At 43.4% G+C, this 16,554-nt stretch overlaps 1 protein-coding gene and 1 pseudogene across 7 annotated transcripts in view; one reads left to right on the top strand and one right to left on the bottom strand.

The window, feature by feature from the left end:
* Ripor2 (RHO family interacting cell polarization regulator 2) overlaps positions 1-16,554 on the bottom strand; it is a 219,050-nt gene that overhangs the window by 77,872 nt on the left and 124,624 nt on the right. The window contains exon 1 of one of the 7 annotated variants that reach the window (XM_074082765.1): positions 7,453-7,732. The exons of the other annotated variants lie outside the window; for them this stretch is intronic. The gene's annotated coding sequence lies outside the window, so the exon portion shown is untranslated. Of the gene's footprint in view, positions 1-7,452; positions 7,733-16,554 lie in introns of those variants that run through there. 7 annotated transcript variants of the gene reach the window in all.
* Positions 14,295-14,483, top strand: LOC141425683 (acyl-CoA-binding protein-like; annotated as a pseudogene).

The following is a 16,554-nucleotide window of genomic DNA, read 5'->3' as shown; positions in this document are numbered from 1 at the left end:
CTGTCCAAAATCCTCCCCCATCAAACGAATCAAAATGTGAGTAAGGCAATATACTTTTTTTTTTTTTGAGACAGGCTGGCCTCAAACTCCCAATCCTCCTTCTTCAGCCTCCCAAGTGCTGGGATTACAGTGTGAACCACCATACCTGGCCAAGACTGCGGTCTTAATTGACCTTTTTCTGCATCTGCAGTATAGGCCAATTCATTTATTCATTAGTGGGTAATAAACATCCCCAGAATTAGTGGTCTGAAGCAAAAATGGAGGGTGAGGCATTGCAGGGAACTCTGCCAGACAGTTCTGGCTCAGGGGCTAGAAATCCCATTAGCCAGATGCTAGCTAGACAGGGAAAGTAGGCAATGGAGTTGCCGAGAGCTGGCCAGCCCCTTTCTCTCTTCTTGTAGTCTCAGGTCTCTCTATGTAGTCAGCTAGCTTGGGCTTCCTCACAGCATAGTGGTCTTAGAATACTCAGACAGCTTATATGGTGTTTGGTATTCTAGCCAACAAAGTAGAAGTTGAGTTATCGTTTATGATCTCGTCTTAGAAGGTACCTTCTCAAGCTAGGCATGGTGGTATATTGTATAATCCCAGCCCTTGGGAGGCTGAGGCCGGTTTAAGCTACATAGTGAGGCCCCTCCCCAGCCTTCTGCCAACTTCACATTCTCTATTGATCAAAAATGTTATGACTTTGAAGGGAAGGACCCCCACTTCTCTATGGAAGGAGTATCAGGGTCACCTTGTAGAAAGATCATTTGGGGTAAGAGATAATGTTGAGGCCACCTTTGGAAAATACGATGTACAGTATGTTGCATCATTGTTAGGGGTAAAGCTACAGAAAGTTGATATTTACCCTTAATACTGATACATACAATCTCCTTATCTTCACATAGTAACTTCTAACATGGTAAAACCGACAGCCATTCCAAGCCTTCTTCCTCCCCACTCTCCCTTGTATCTTAATGACTTAATAACATTGGTTAAAGTTCCTAAAAATCTCAAGCCTCCAATTCTGTTCTGCCACATGCTTCCGTCCCTCAGAGAAGGACAGTGAGGAGTCTGGGCACATCCACCTGTGGCTTCCAAGGCTCCCTGACTCTCCACGGCAGCTGCACAGGATATGCTTGATTGGTGTTCACTTCTCACTGGCCCCTTTTCAGGGTGCTTTCCTGAAGTGAAATTTGGAAGCTGGAAACACCACTTCCCAGAAGCCCCTGCAGCTCAGGGGTACTTTCATTAGACGTGGTTGCATGAGATCCAAAGTTAGACATGAGAGGAGGGCATATGTATTAGTTTCCTACAACTGTTGTAGCAAAATACCACAAATATAGTGGCATACATAGAACAACACGCATTTATTATCTTATAATTCTGGATACTAAGGTGGAAGTGGAAGTGAGTCTCGCCATACTAAAATCAAGGTGCCAGCAAGCCTTCTTTCTGGAGATTAAAAAGAAAAATCTTGTCTTTGTCATCTTCTAGAGGCCTCCTGCATTTCTTTCCCCATAAACACTTCCTCCATCTTCAAAATCCTCACCTTACCTCTCTCTGAACTTCCTTCCAGTCATGTATTATCTCTGCTTTTGAGGACTGACATAATTAGACTGAAATCAACTGGGTAATTCAGGATATTGTCAAGTCCTTGACTTAATCACATCAAAGTCCCTTTTATCATGTAGGACCATGTATATAGCTTCCAGGAATTAGGACATGAGCAAAACCTGGTGGGGCAGGGGGGCAATTATTTCACCTAGCATATTTCCTCTCTTATCACTGTCTCCAGTCACCTTATGAGCTACCTGGTTTTCTGTGTTAGATTCCTGGCTGGCTGTTTCGTGGCCACAGCTATGGTAGCCTCATTCTAGAGCCAGTAGCTTTTCAAGTCAGCAGGCAGCTTCTTGACTATAGTTCAGGCAGTGGGTCCATTAGTAGTCCATTTTTATACTGTGTCTTTCAAGGTTCCACCTAGCATGTGTTTCCTTGACCTTCCTGACTCAATAATTCTGTAAGCCAGTTGACTTTTATGTCCTTTTTGCTGAGTAGATTCTGTTTTCTGCAACTGAACCCTAATAAATGCTGGATTCCCTGTATCTATCATCGTAGTCCCATCTCTCCCTTTTCTAACCTCCATTTGTCACCATTCAGACAACACTAAATTAGATTATAACGTGGGAGGATATGGATCATATCAAAGTGGTTAAATGCTACCAATAAACTAAAAGTATGGTATGGCTTGACATTTAAGGTTTATCAACTGGTAGTTATTCTGGAATCTTCATGTAGTGTAGTTTAACCTTGAACCTTCACCTATCAGCAGGTCACCTAGTATGGGAACATATTAATTGAAAGATAGACTGTTAAGGGCAAGGTCAAGTTATTCTAGAACTTCATATGTAGCAAAAAGTGGGGAAATCAAATGTCATACTAGGATTAACCCTGGGAGTTGCTCTAGCTCCAGGAAAGTGTCATTTTGAATTTATTCTTCCCAGTAGTAGAAGGAAAACATCCTGTGCTGTTTGTATTGATCTGCCTTGCCTTTGTATTTCTAAGGTACTCTTCTCCTTCCTGCCCTTGCCTCCCTTCCAAAAGCTTTCCTGGAGGACAAGGACAGACAGAGCTTGAAGAGAATGGAGTCATTGTTTCTGCAGTTCCTTTCTGAACAGTTTGCTGGAGAAGGATGTTTCTAGGGCTAGAGGTGAGAACCAGTAGCATTAAAACAGAGAGTTAAAAGATATTTTTTCTATAGGTAAGTTTAATTTTTTTTTGGTATGGCCATTGGCCAAACCTTGTTCTAATGTCATCATCATTAATAATAGCCTATTTCACAACTCTTCCCATGTGACCGTCCCTGCCAGTCATGCCTCTCAGTCCTGACCTTTCTTACCTTTAATCTTGATCTTAAGTCTAGATTCACGGATAGTTCAATAACATTTGGTGTCTATTATTGGTTAGGCAGCATGCAAGCCCTAGGCACAGGAGTGAACCAAACAGACCCTTTGTGTCTGGCAGATCCCCTTTCCCTTTCATTTATCTGTTTCTTATATTAGGCACATGAATGAAAGCTTCACTAACTAATCCAATCACAGCCCTATCCTTCCTCTGACTTACTTTAGCTGTTTTTTTTCCCCCCCTAGGGTGAGGTGATCAGATGACTTATATTCCAAACCCAAATGCTTCTGGGCAAAGGGAGTACTATCAATAATTATGCTTCCAGGTATATATGGGGTGCTACAATTTAAGGGACATTTGAGGTTTGAATGTCCTCCAAGGGCTCATTATAATTAAAGGGTTGGTTCCCATAGTGGCACTACTGCGAAGGGGTGAACCTGTGAGAGGTAGGGCCTACTTAGATGTTCTTATCAATTGGAAGCATGCTCTAAGAACGGACAGTGAGATCCAAGTCTCTTTCTGTTCCTGGTTCAAGGTTTAATCACTTGTTTGCTCTTACAAGCATTTTAACCATAGCTACCCACCGTGAAGTGATACAAAGGGTGGCCTTCACCAAGCCTCTACCATGCCATGGACTTTCAGTCTCCAAAATGGCAATCTAAATAAACCTCACTTTAATTCATAAATACCCTGTTTCAGGTATTCTGTTATAGTGAAAAGAACTAACAATACATGTTGCAAACCAGGACATGTAGTCACCACAGCACACTGTCCAACACAATTGGTTTCTCATTCTTCCCTACCAGATTATCCTCCCTAGAAGGTATAATCAATATTTTTTACTTTTGTATTAATGAGAATTCTAACTTTGACCAGAATCCAAAATAGGTGCTCAATGAACACACTGTTAAGCTGTGTTCACAAAAAAGCACTATTTCCCTAAATTACATAACACTGCAGTCTCCCAATTAAAATCCGCCTCTGAATAAAAATGATTGTCAATCAGGTTATAATATTTTATAATGATAAAAAGTGTGAAAAATACTCCTGTTTTTATGACTCCTCTCTCCTTGGTCTGACTAGAGGCTCATTTTGATCGTATGGAGTACAACACAGAAATATTGTACCTCATTTGCTTTTACTATGAAAAAAATCTAATTTCCTTTTAAATTAGTGTAATGAATGTGTAAAAGCATTCATCTCCCCTACACAGCACGCCTCGGTGTCATGTAAACAATACATGATAAAATAAATAGAAGCAACTTCTTTTCTTCCTGGTGTTCTGGCAATCCAGTATGGAGTCATGTGTAAAACAATCTTTTCTAGATAGCCTGCCACACTCAGAAAAACATCTATTATTTTCAGAGAACATTTCAACCCAAGTAGGATGAGCTTACTATAACCAAACCAAATCAAACAAAAACCTGGACCATTAACCCAGAGAGGAAGTTTGTGGCCTCAGAGAGGAGGTACAGAAGAGGGAAGAGGACGTATGACTGTTTCAATATCAATTCATTTAAGATAGCTGATGTGATGAATAGTGATTCCCTATCATTGAATTGACATGAAGGCTTCGATGTGCGTAAGAGTGTGGTTTTTATTCTCAACATGTTGTTTCAAGAAACTACAGATAACCATATGATTTTAAAAGTAGAGAGAAATGAAGCCAAAAGAAGGGTTCCTTCCAATGAGAAGGCAGATAATCACAATCCTTTTCCTTTTGTGAACAAATCTTTCTAATAATCACCTTGTGGGGTGTTTACATGACACCATTCCCCACTTAGGTTTGCCTTTGGGGAAACAATTATGTGTGGGCTATCCCTACCTCCTCTCCCCACCCCCATCTTGATTCCCTTGCTTCATTGTCTGATTTCGGCTGGTATTCTTTTCTGGTTGAATGGCCACAAACACAAGCTGTCTATCTCCCCCAGCTCATGGAGCTTTGCTTGGCAGATGAAAATAACCCTGGTAAAGGAGCTGTTCACAAGCACCAGGCCCTGCTCATGGCTACCAGTGCATAGGAAACCCAAGTGGAAAGTCAAATCTGCCATTGCCTGGAGGAGCACCCATTGTATAAATAAAATGATTTTCGCTTCCACCATCACTTCCTCCCAAAAAAGCAAGAAACTGGTTTTAGACTTCTGACTGCTTTTCAGAATAAAAACAAGACAGCTTTTTAATTTTTTCCAACACATTGAATGCAATAGCTGATGAAATAAAACACTGGTTTGCAAACTCAAGGGACTGTTGTTTGCAAGATCTGATCCTTTAATATGAAATCTGAAAGCTGTACTGTTCACTCTCCAGAGCTGCCCTTGCCTGTGTTTTGATCTCTTGACAGAAAAGTGAAGTAATAATATGTGAATTATTCTGAAATATAACAGAGAAGTAGCTTGGTGTCATAATAGGAATGGTTCCAGTTTAGTGACCTCAGATTTAGAGTGAGACACCTGGCAGCCATTGGCAGAGCCCTGCTCCATGGAATTCAATACCAACGCATGAGATTTTTATGTGAGTTTAGCTACCAAGATCTATAGACATAAATCTCTCCTCTTCAACCCTCTTGACTTCTCCAGATTACCCTTGAAATGGGACAGGTCCCTTCTCTGCTGGAAATAATTTTATTTTGTAATTAACAAAGGGAAGGAAGCCATTTCTGGAATTTGTGTTTGGGTAATCAGAATTCTATTCAACTCCCTAGCACATGCTTTCAGTTTTCCCACTTTCTAGCTTAGTATTTCTTTATATTTATACTAAGGATAAAATATTCAAAGCAAAAATCTCACATTTGAGTGTCAGAGGAAGGGGGAAGCAACACCAATTGGGGGTCTTTTGAAAAAAGCAACATATGCCGTGTGTTTTTACTAAACAGATTCTCCAATGTTCGCTTTCAGATATTTTGGATGCAGTAAATTTTGGGAAAGGCAAATGCATCACCTTCCAGCGGAAAAGCCATCATTGGCAATATCTCTACTGACGAGGCCCCTGAGCTCTGGGGATGGATCATCAGGGCTGCGCTGGAAGGGCAGATAGAGAATGGGGGAGGCCCTTTCCTCAAGCCACTGTTGCCCTAAGCAGACACACCCCTGCAATTTGTTCCTGCAAAGGAGGGTGGCTACTGGCTGCTTCCTAATTAAGCACTAGAGACTGGCTGTAAGGATGCTGGTTCTGGGAGAGTTCATAGCTGATACCTCCTGCTTGTGACAGCAGATAAAACACAGTTTGGTGGAGCTAGACAGTGTGTGTGGGCAGACTCATAGACTGATCCAAAAAGGCTGGAGGAACAAGAGGAAGAGGAGAAGTAAGCCAGTAGGAATACTGGGTTCAGGGTGGGAAAGACAAGGGAATATTCTCAGAGTCAGACAAACCAGATAAAAGACAAAAAGGAAGAAATGACTGTGTGTCAGGTAACAATGGGGCAGCTGCTCACTCAAGAAAGCAGCTCATGTAGAAAGTGGGAGCAGGGAGGAGATACCCAGACATACTAAGACAATCAACTGCTTCCCCAGATAAAAGCTCAGCCATTTCTCCTCAGCTACTCAGGCAACATACAGGTATCTCCAAGACAAGAAGCCAGAGGCCACCAATCCCACTATGTACACCACTGATCCCTTCCTGCCTCCTCCTTCTCCCCACGGGAACCATGCCACAGGAACCATGAAGGTTCACTTGGGTTTCCACTTGCTCTCTTGCTCCTGAGGGAGCTGTCACTTCACACAGTCTTTTTGGTGTCTTAACACCTGGATGGCTTCTGCTTATTGAATTTCAAAAGGCACCTACTCTCTTCTAAAGTGAGGAGTCTCTATGGACTGGCTGTCCACTGCCCTGTGCAAGGGAGCTGGGAGGGGGCAGCAAAGCCGCAGATGCTTGACTTCTGCAAACCTCTCCCATGCCACAGACACCTGCTAGGGTGCTCCTGTCCTCAGGTGCATTTCCCCTCCCCCTACCTTTCTGCAGGAAGGCAACTTATTTCTCCTCTCTTCACCCTCTTCTCAATTCTCATCCTATACCCAGGCCAATATGGAATTCAGATAAGGTGAGGAAGGGGCTAGGTCATACCGTGAAGCTCAGCCTACAGGGTAAAGGAAGACCCTGGAGACTGTGATCCTACCCTGAGCTGGAGTCTCCATTGCTGCTGGGTGCCAGAAGTCGTTTTGCAGCCAGGGGCCACCCACGACCCCCATTCGTGGGCGCTCACACACTCACCCCTCCCCACCTCCCAGGCCACACCAATCCTCTGGTCCAGTGCTTCCCTGACCCAGAAATTCCCCAGTCCGGGACCCTGTCACAAGCTTCTCTAACCTTCTTGGCCCATCCCTCCACTTTCCAGGGTATCCTTCAGTTTTGCATGCAGAAAGTGCAAGTGCCCCTTTCTCTCAGCTACTTCCCTTCTTTACCCTGTGGGTATCAGATGTTCAAACCAGCCAGGCTGGAGGAATCGAGGACGCCCTGATCCCAACAGTTCTTTAACATGCAGCGCTCATGCAAGTCGAGGACACCCTTTCCTACAAGAACTTGGCCAGGTTGTAAGCAAAACCAAAAAAGAACAACTGAAAAAGGTGCACCTACCTAAAGGCGATCGCTTCTTGTCATGACCGGGTGACCAATGCTCACCGACATGAAATCTCCTTTCCAACGCAATGCCGGGGCTGCCCTGCACCTCTGGCTTTGCGCACAGCCTGAGCCCACTCACTTGAGTGAAGGGAGAAAGGGCCGCGGGTGACAGTCGTGTCCCCGCGCTGCTGTCCCCAGCGCCGGCAGCCCTCCGGCGTCGGCTCACGGCAGCGGCGGTGCTCGGGGTGAAGTTGCGGGGCCCGCGGGCGCTAGGGTGGCGGGGCACAGAGCGCGGAGCCAGCACCGCGCAGGAGCGGGCGGAGGGGCGGGGAGCGCTAGGAGGGGGAGGCGCGGGCGCGGGCGCGGGCGCGGGCGCGGGGGCTGGCGGCGTCACTTGTGCAGGGAGGGGAGGGCGGGTGGAGACAGCTGCTTGACAGTTACTTAAGCGCAACTCCGGGAGGCTGTGCTTTGGTTCCTGCCTCCAGCTGATCGCGGGCAAGCCAGCTCCTTTTGCACTGATTCGTGCTGCAGCTTGGGGAAGATCCATCGGATCCGCGCTGGGGAGCCATCGAGCCCACTGGACTGAAAGCATTGGAGGAGAGGGCAGGGGAAACCAGCGGAGCCAAGGAAAGGCCCCTTCAGCTAACCCTTCCTGGTCTCTTACATTAGAGTCTTTGCGTTGAAAACAATGAAGGGTGAGGGGCGTGGTTGGGAGTCAAGTTGGTTACTCTTAGCTGGAAAGCCCCGCTAGAGAAGGTTGCTTTGTACTGGGACTTTACTAGGACTTGTTTGGACACAGACCTCATAATCCTCATAATGATGGGGAGAAACAAAGGTTTATTATTATTATTTTATTTGTTTTGGTGGATTTGAATTCTATATAAGGCTTTCAAAAAGTGGGTCTGCTTGATAGAAAAAAAGATTCCATATAAAAGGCCTTTTGGGGTGGAAACTGTATAGGAAAAGGATCCACAGACAAGGTCTGGACTCTGCCTCTATCCTTAAATAAAGAATTCCTGCCAAGCCTCAATTTTCTCATCTGTAAAGCAACCTTACTGAGTAAATGGGTATTTAGAATATGTTGAATAGAACTGTACTACAAAATACATCCAGCCCTCTCCAACTTGGGATTTGTTCATTTTTTGAGGACATTAGTATCAGTTAACTTAGACGTTGACTAAAAGGGAACATCCTAGGAAACAGTGTCAACTCAGGAAACACCCACATCCAATCATGGGGGACCGTATTCACAGACCTGGAATCCAAGCAGCTAAAACATAGCCAAGTCAATCACATTATAACCCACCCAAGGGTATGGCAGAGGGAGCAGAGTCTGCCTGATGACCTCAAAGAACAGCCAAGAGCAAGCACTAGCCACCAGATCTCTGTTGTAGACCATGAAGAGTAGTCTGAGTCACACTGAGCAGTCCAAGCCCTTCACTGGAGCTATATTTTCCCAAGGCCCACCTCCTTCTGCCCTTTTTCCATCTCACAAAATAGTTTTTGACAGCACTCATTTTTCCATATAGATGTTCCTTCCAAGGAGAAAATGTGTGGACCACATGACATGAACATCCCAGTCTGCCTGGCAAATTATTCTTCATATATTTTCAATATTCTGTTCACTTGAGTCAATCCTGAAGATACTGAGCATATGGTTTATTGACTATCTTCTTATATCCTGGTCTCCAGAGTTGATAGTTTACAAGCATTGTATCATTCATCCCTAACTAAAATCCTCTGGTAAGTGTTATTATTCCCATTTTATAGGCAGGGTAACAAAGGTTTAAGAGACAACATGACTTGCTCAAAGTGACCCAGTTTAATTAACTTTACATGAACAAGCAAAAACTAGGCTTGGGCACTTGCAAAACATGGGCTGTGGTAACCTTACAACAGTGTCACCCATTTTTCAGAGCACAAAGATAAGCCATCCCTGAACTCCTAACTCACAGAAACTGTAAGACAAGAAATGCATAGTGTTTTAGATGGCTAAGTTTGTGACAATTTTATTATGCAGCCATAGATAACAATAGACAACATGCAAATTGTAGAAAGAGAAATCTTTCAAAACATAAATTGTATTGTGACCACTCTCCTACTTAAAAACCTTCATCAGTTCCCCAGTTGGAGCAAAACAAAACTCAGGTCCATACCAATGCTTACAAGACCTGGTGAGCCAATCATCTCCAGCCCTTCCAGTCTCAGGGCTGCCTCTCTCCTCCTGAACTTAGGCCACAAGAACTTCCTTTCAGTTCCTTAAACATGCCCAGCCTCTTCTCAGAGAGGTCTTCCTTGACCACTGACATCTTTAAGTACATCCTCTTCCCAGTTATTCTTTCCAGTGCCCTGGGTCTTTGAATGTACCAGTTGGAAATTGTAACGACTTTATTTGCCTCTTTTTTTCCTGTCTCTCTGTCACTAGACTGAGGGCTCATAGGGTAGGGACCATTTCTGTCCTATAAACTGTGTTCCCAGCATAGAGCAGAAGCTCCACAGCTAGGAAATGAATGAAAGATGGATAACCCATTCTGAAGCACCTTTACTTTTACATAGATCTTTTTATTTCCCTCATCAACCTGGCTTATCCCCAAACACATAGCCTTTGCTCATTTCCAAACAGCTGCATCTACTCATCCAGATCCAGTTTAAATCCATCCATCTTCTTCACTTTTCCAGGCCCTTTGTCCCTTTCCTTGCCCTCTCATTTCAGAACTTTAAAAAACATCTTACATACTCTCAAAGTACCTAGCACTTCTACCTTATATTATAGCTATTGTGTACAGTCTGATGATTCCAAACAGCTCTCATTTACTGTACTATGAAGAAAGAAAACTGAGAAGAAACATAGATGTGCAGTAGAGGTTTGGGGAGAAATGAGTGGAGAGCTGTTGCGATAAGCTCTGGTGCTTCTAGGCTACACAGGACAAGTCTGGAAGGGGAAGCAGAGTGTGATATCCACTCTGAAGAGAAGCCACCTTTCCATTTCCCCACTTCCCACCTTGCTGCATTCCTCACTCAGGAGGGGAAATGTTGTAAATGATGTACAAGTTTTATGGGTGAGAGGAGAAGAAAGGAATGAAAAGAAAATAGGTAGAGATGCTAGGTTCTTACTGATGTTACCTCTCTAAAACCTACACAATCTCTTTTCCCATTACTGTCCCCATTTGAAATATAAGAATACTAATGATTTGAGAGGCTGAGCAAATAACTTGCTCATGATCACAAAAGTGAAGCTATAACACAAAGTCAGGTGTGATCTCAAATGTGTGCTCTTTTTACTATAGTACATTGCACTCCTACTCACTCCCAACTTTCCCCTTTGGGCTAGGGGATATCTTGGTGAGGCTAGAGTATGAATGTGAGGTATGCATGTGTGTATGTGTGTGTGCACGTGTGTGTGTGTGTGTGTGTGTGTATACAGAGCTAGAGTTCAGAGGATTGAGAGCTACATGAACTGATTTCCTAGGCTTCTGTCTTTAGCTTTAACTTGGAGTTGTCCCATTCAGCATTCTGGGTTGAAAACAGAAGCTCTGAACAAGAAGGAGGAGTGTTCAGTAAGCTGCATGCCCTTGAGATGGCTCGGCTCCCTTAGGAAGTAGTAGGGAAGTGGAGTATGAAAGAAGAAGTACCAGCATAAGCTCAATTTTTCTCACTGGAGAGAAGTACTGTCCTGGGCAACCTTGTACTTCCCACAGTTCCTAGCACAAAGCATCCCTAGAGAATAAGAAGTGCACAAGTTAGGACCAGGCTTCACAGGCCTGAACAACCAGAACACAGTCCTTATTGGATTGTCTGCTCCAAATTCTAGAAGACTTAAGTGATTTACCCAAGATCACAATCACACAACTAAATCTGGTACTTGGTTCAAAGATCTTCACGCTGCATCTCCAATCACTGCTTCTGCTGTGGTCACTGTCCCCACTCGCTCTTCTCTTATGATTTTCTTTACTATCTTCTAGGTTTCTACTACTCCATAAACTGGATTCTTATATTACCAAAACATCACTGGAGATATCCTTGGCTTCATCCTCGTAACCTTATCTAGGAATCCAGTGAAGCACAAAGCTTTTCAGACATTGGATGGGGTTGTGATATTATGGGAATCCCTTCTTCCATGTCAGGAGAAAGAAATTGTTCATTCCAAAGAGGAAATAGTTTAAGACAAGTTGAAAAACTGCCCCCCTCATATATCCAGTTTAATTGAAAACACTCATAAGTTATTATTTCAACAAAAAATTCGGTGCAATTCAGTACCAGGCACTCTGCTAAGGGCACAGACACAGAGGTGAGCCCAGTAGTCATGCAATCTGTCTTGAGGAGTCTGGTGATGAATAAGTAAGTTGTAAATAAGTGAAGTGTATGTTACAAAAGAGGAAGTAAACTGGGTGCTATGGGAACAGTGATTATTTTTGGTACCATAAAGCAAGGTGTTAGAATTTCAACAGTAAAGAAAAGGGTCTCTTTCTAGTACTGAACAGTATCCTGTTCTTTTCTAAACCAAGGTTCTAAGCCAGAATTCTTAAAATGAACAGTATCCTGTTCATTTTGGAACCAGGGTTTGACTGGAGAACAGAATCAGCTAAGCTAGCCTGATTGTTCTTTCTGCCATCAATCTTTCTAGTAAACAACAATACATCAGAAGAAAGAAGAAAGGCATCCAAAATGCAGACAATTTGGTTTCCTAATTTAGAACTTAAGATATGCAACACAGAACTCAGAACACACAAGCCTGAAGAACCAGGCTAATGATTGATGCTCTAATTAGATCTCAGAGAAGCGGTGATAGCTATTGACACCTGTCTGCTTATATTTCTATATTTACCTCATGGATGAGGTTGGTGAATTCTAGCTTCTACTCTTGGCCTAGATGACTACTCCTGGAGAGAAGTAATTAGATGTAACTGGAATGAAGTATCTTTTCATAACTATGATGCTTAATATCCATATAGATAGCAGATCTAAGCCCTTGATTTTAAATTCTCTTCTCTACTCATTTGACTCTTCTCAGATGCACTCGGTCACCCAAATACATGGCCAAATCACAGCTTGGAATGCTGCTAGTTATAAGATACTTGAACTTTTTCATCCCTTTTTGCCCTCCACCTTCCTCACATTTATTGACTTCTTTATTTGAAGCTCTGATCAATCTTTCTTATTCTGTCTTTATTTTCAATTTTCTAATCTATAAAGGGCATAAGAATTATTCTTTGAAGGAGTTTAAAATGCAGATTTTCAGGTCATTCCCTTCTCCTTTTTAATTTAGCACGTGCATGACAATTCTTGCATAGCTTCAGAACGCATGTCAGAAAAACTGGTCTGATTAAAGCTTCAAAAGACTCCAGCCCCAGCCCTCGAGCTTGGTTTCAGAGCCTTTCTAGCAGTGACCCACCATTCTGTTACCCTCACATGCAGGGGACAGCTCTGGTCTTAGAATGAAGATGCTTCAGTTTGGTTTTAGTGTTACCACTGGAGAACTCAGTGAAAATCTCAACCTCTGTGGACATCTGTGTCCTCGTCTGTCACATAAAGAGTTTGTACAAACTGGTCACCAAGTTTCCTTTTGCCTCTGACATCTGACAGTTCCTACTCCTATATTTTTTTTTTTTTGCTCAGATCATTTTGAACACCTGGAAGTTCTTGGCTAAGTGTTTGCCTATCACTTTTTCTCTTACCTCTGATGCTTGTCTTGGAAGATCCTGCCTGGCCTAGGAAGCCCTGTTCAAACATTATCTCCTTTATGAAAAGGGTTCACCTGTAAGCCCTCTGTTCCCCGAAATCAGACTCCAGCACATACCTACCTTCCTGGCAGATATTTAGTACACTCTTCTCACTAGTTTTTAAGCTCATTCGTGTCAGGAGCTATGCTTTGCGGCATGTGCAGTGTAGTAGCCTCTATATTAATGAGAGCAGAAGATAGTCAATCAGTATTGGTGAAATGAGCATATACTGCCCCCACTGGCTTCTGGTCCACTTTCTGGTGGGAAAAGAGCATAACAGTTCTGCATTTATCAGCATCTGAGCTGTACCTGCAGAAGCATGCTTCAACCTGACAGGCGACAGCTGGATCTTGCTTATCCCTTTTTGAACTGCTGAGAGCAAAACTTGGTTATCCTTTGTCCATGTCTGGTATCTATGATAAGCTCCTCAAGAGAGTAGACATCTCAGGCTGTTTCCTTGCCATTGTCCCTCATATCTGTTTGCACAATGGGAAACTTGTTTGGCTAACACTGCTAGCATTTTAGTACATCCCCAGAACAAATGTCTCAGGGCTCTGAAATCAGGCCTACATATTCAAGCAAATTATCCCAGTCCTTAACCCCACCTCTCCTTCGGCTTCTGTAGCAAGTGCCTGGAAGGCCACATGGGTGCAAGCGATCAGGAAATGTTCAAAACTGATGAGGAATAAAACTTGTACTATGTATAGCAAGCCATCTCCTCTCCAGAAACTCGAGATTGAATTTCTTGCATGTTATTTTTGTTTTGTTTTGCTTTTTGGTGGGACTGGGGTTTGAACTCAGGGCTTCATGCCTGCAAAGTAGGTGGTGTACCACTTAAGTCAAACCTCCAATGGATATTCTGAAGATGAGGTCGTGGAAATTATTTGCCTTGGCTGGTCTTGAATATTCCTCAGGATCTCAGCCTCCCAAGTAGCTAGGATTTCAGGTGTGAGCCACTGATGCCTGGCTGGATCCCTTATGCATTATTATTATTATGCAATATATAGAGGTTGTTTTCTGCAATAAAATTATTGCAAGTTGCTAGGAATCCTTATAACCTTGCTAGCATGTCTCAGACTGGTTTGAGAACGTTGCTGAGGACACAAACTCCTCAAGAGCAAGCCAGTGCACTGGGAGATGCTCTTCATCCACAGCCACTGTCAACAAGTGACTATGGGTGACACAAGTGCAGAGCAGCCTAGGATGTTGGACCTCAAAGGTAAGACCAAGTGATGCCTGGACTCAACTGAAAAGGACTTCCAAGGAAATGCATACAAATTTATGCCAAAAAAAGTAGAAGAGCAAAAGAAGAAATATGGCCTATAAGAACCCAAATTAAGTTGCTAGTCATGTATTTAACCTAAAAACCTTATTTTATTTTTTCACAGTGCTGGGGATGGAACCCAGAGCCTTGTAGCTGTTGGGCAAGGTCGCTACCATGTAGCTACACCCTAGTCCTATAATGTGTTGTTTTTTCTAATACAGCTGATATGAGATAGTGAAAATAACTAGTTAATCCAGTTCCTCAAGGCTGTAAGAGATTAGGGACTGAAACGATTACTGTACTGACCTCTGAGTAGTTTGTATCTGAGATCAATTAAAAGTACATTTGCTACTTTCAAAAGAAAAAGAAATATAGGTCTTTAAAATCTGCTTTTATGTAACCATTTATATTTTTAAAATATTTCTTACTAAGGTAGCTCCTTTACTTTAAATTGATTTTTATTTCTCTTTCCATTTTAGGCTGGGGATGTTGCTCTGAATAATCCTGTTTAATTCCTTTCCTACTCCCTGCCTCTAACCTAGCAGAGATCTTTCCAAAGGTCAGCTCCTTTGTAATTCATAAAGTGGAGACCATTAAATTCAGGAGGTGATTTTAGGAGAAATTACAGGCCCAGAAGCCCTATTACTTAGAACTTTGTCATCGATGGTTAATCCTCACAATCTTCACGGACCTTATTTTGGAGGGTACTTTACATCTGGAACTGAGGTCTCAGGGAGGTTAAATAGGCTGGCTAGTACTTGAGCACAGCTGGAGAGAGTCTCAAGGCAGTTTAACACACAGGGGAGCCCATTCCAAAGCCATACTTAGGCTTCTCCTGCCTGTGCGTTCTATCATCTTTTCCAGCAGGTCTCTCTATTCCTGCTCTCAGACTCTGAATCCAGCTGTATGTGAAAAAGGCCTGTCCTCCTCTGGCAGGCCTGGAAACCATTAGACATCCTGGCTAGCTCCGGGCTCTATTGCCTTTTTCCTTCCTAAGTCACTTTCACAGCCTGTACCTCCCCCAACTAACACACATTTTATGCAAAATTGGGATACTGGATAGGAGATCTATCCCCAAGGGCCCTGCACAGTTTCACTTTGCAGAGGTGAGCACAGAAATCTAACCCCTGCAGCACAGCTTTGCTCAGCCCTTGCAGCCTTCTTTGGTAGGAGCAGGAGTAAGGCCATTCTCTTCCCTTCTCTGCTCACACATGATCCGTGTCTCTGGCAGCTTCCAATAGGAGCTATGACAACAGGACAGGGCGCTGTCATCCTTCATAATTAGCCAGGCAAGCAAGGCTCAGGCCTGCTGTAATATCACTACATTGACAGCGCTCTTGCACCTAATAAATTATTCATGCCACTGAAGTGTAATCGGCTATCACTGTTCAAAATAGGTCATTCACGCTGAGGCTGTTGGAGGTGAAAATTTCACAGCAATGGTAACAAATCCAAGTGCTCTGGTTTAAGCAAATCTTGAAAGAGAATGACTTCTCCAAGCAATCTGTATTAAGTATCTTTTATTGAATCCCAGCTATGTTTTCATTAGCAGGAGCAGGGAGAGGCCGAAACAGCTGTGTGCTGGCAGAAGCGAGTGCCAGGGAATGGAAGGCTCTATTTCAGCCTCTTCTTTCACTGACCCTTCCCCAAAGAGCCTCAAGGGGCTACTTGAGAAAGATAAATGTGAACACCTGCTCTTGTGTGTTCCCTGCTCACAGACGGTGCTAAGTCAGAATAAGGACAAGCCCTAGACAGGTTCTAAACAGCCAATGTACACGGGCCTCTCTGAGAAGAGTCTCTCAGCCCTGGGCGCCACATTCAGAGAGGAATTCAACAGCTGTAGGCCCTGTGCCCTTGCATGTCAGCACAGACATCAGGGCCTCTTCACCACCCAGAATACACTTGGTCTCTTGCTGGCAGTAAATATACAACTCAAGTGCATGTGGAATACAAATATTGGACTGACTGTGTCAGTGTTGGGGAGAGTTCCTGATGTGCTAATGTTTTTTTTTTTTCTTTTAATGTTTTTTGAAGATACAAAGGACTGTTTTGGGCTGGGGATGTAGTTCAGTTGTAGAGTGCTTTCCTAGCATGCACAAAGCCCTGGGTTCAACACCCAATACTAACAAAATT

Source organism: Castor canadensis, chromosome 8 (assembly GCF_047511655.1).
Source record: "Castor canadensis chromosome 8, mCasCan1.hap1v2, whole genome shotgun sequence".
Taxonomy (NCBI): Eukaryota; Metazoa; Chordata; class Mammalia; order Rodentia; family Castoridae; genus Castor; species Castor canadensis.
The sequence above is the reverse complement of the archived record's forward strand: the minus strand, read 5'-3'. Positions and strand labels throughout refer to the sequence as shown.